Source organism: Meleagris gallopavo, chromosome 4 (genome assembly GCF_905368555.1).
Source record: "Meleagris gallopavo chromosome 4, MGAL_WU_HG_1.1, whole genome shotgun sequence".
NCBI classification, from domain to species: Eukaryota; Metazoa; Chordata; class Aves; order Galliformes; family Phasianidae; genus Meleagris; species Meleagris gallopavo.
In genome coordinates this window covers 29788750-29790535 of record NC_139407.1, presented here as the reverse complement: position 1 = coordinate 29790535, position 1786 = coordinate 29788750, and the positions used below count along the sequence as shown (strand labels likewise).

Here is a 1786-nt window from a genome sequence, read left to right as displayed (position 1 = left end):
AGGAAGCATCCTATAATGAGAGCAAAGATGAACATGAGATAACCCTCTGTTCTTCTCAGCCTGGGTAAGATCACCTCAGAGGTTGATGTCTTTGCCCAAGTTTGGTCACTGTTCTTTAAGAAAGCAAAAAGAGTTACAGGAATAATTACACGTCTATGACCAACACGCAAAGATGGAGCAAAATGAGTTATGTGGTATGGATAAGCAGTAACAGAGGACTTGATTAAGAAGCTCTAATTAAGAAGAAGGGAGATTCAAAGAAACTGGAAATACTTTACTCCCCACACGTCTTTGGGACAGAAGCTGTCAAACACCATCAAGCCATAAGGTACCTAACTACTGAGAGCCCTCCTCTGTACGGGAGGCGAGAGCTTTCACCGTCACACACTCTCTCCTCCCATGCCACCTGCTGGCTACGCCAAATGCTGCACAGAGGAGTCAAGCGTGCAAAACCGGCACTCGCAATTGACACGAGGAAGGGGCGCGACAGAAACATAGTCGGGTTTATGGTTTCGTCCAGGAGCATGATGCATGTCTAAAGTGTATTAACGCTTAAACCTTCTCATTTTTCTGCTTTGTTGGGTAAGGACCCAGTACAAAAAGATTTTAACAACTGTCAAGAAGATCCCTATGGCAGCAAAAAGGCTAACTCCCAGTGTGCCTTGAGTCTTGACATGAGATTTTGATCTGGCTTCTACTGAAAACTACAATAGACTAAGCTTTGTGAGCTCTTATTAAGATATTTAAGAGATGATGTTATTCCTTTTCCTGTGCAGTGATAAGAGGCATGTCTCTTCCTATTCACTTGACAATGACTGTTTGCTTTTTAATTCTGCGACAGTAAGAAGCTGCAATGTAAGACCCAGCAATGTGCAAACACTGAAAACTCCTATTCATTATCAGAAATCTGCTCCTTGTCTCTAAGCTCACTCATAGCCTGTTCTTCTTTTCCTTCTCGACACAGCTTTGTGAAACGACCACAAGGTGTTTACTCTTATTGCTGTTAAGGTCAGAAAGAGCCCCCTGAAAAGCTCCAGAAAGCTCGCCTGTCAAACTTTAATTTTTGAGTTGTCCGTGGAACAGATGCCCCAGTAGTACAGCCAAAGGGTGTAATGGGGCTCCTTAATTTTTATTTCTTCTCTTTTTGTTCATGTTTCCATTTTGTTCTACTATAAAATTGGAAGAATCACTGCACAGACCAGTACTCTCCACTGTCCTTAAAATAGCAACTGTATACCAGGAGGTCAGACAGTGAAACGCAGCCAGGCTCATAAGCACTCCCTAAATAGCATCCCACACAGCCACTCTCAGAGCCAGAATAGTGGGATAGATGTGCCACAGGTCTGATTTCAGCAGGGCTTTTCTCAAACACTCTGAAGCTAAAGCTGAGATTCCTTGTCACCACACTAGAGGGCACAGCTTACAATATAAAATTCAGAAAGGTCATTTGTGTAAGCATATATGGGCGAGGGCTCATTAACAACGGGCATGGCTGTGTAGTTGTTTATAGAATTGTAATAATAAGCATTCACCCTTCTGCACCGGTTCTGAAATATGAAGCAGTGGGTAGTTTGAGGCTCCTGTTCTTATCCCACTCAGCTGGCTGGTAATTCTGCAAAGTCACATGCAGCTTTTCAAAATGTTTCAGCAACTGCTACCACACTGACTGAGTAAACAATGGTGCAGTGAAGCCTCAGTGTTCACAGAGCACACGCTTCTAAATTAATGCCACATCAGAAATGATTTCATGAGTCAAATAAAATCATAAACTAGAAACAGAATTGGT

At 42.7% G+C, this 1786-nt stretch overlaps 1 long non-coding RNA gene across 1 annotated transcript in view; it reads right to left on the bottom strand.

Moving 5' to 3' along the window:
- Positions 1-1786, bottom strand: part of LOC109367212 (uncharacterized) — a 37257-nt gene that overhangs the window by 11126 nt on the left and 24345 nt on the right. The window lies entirely within an intron of this gene.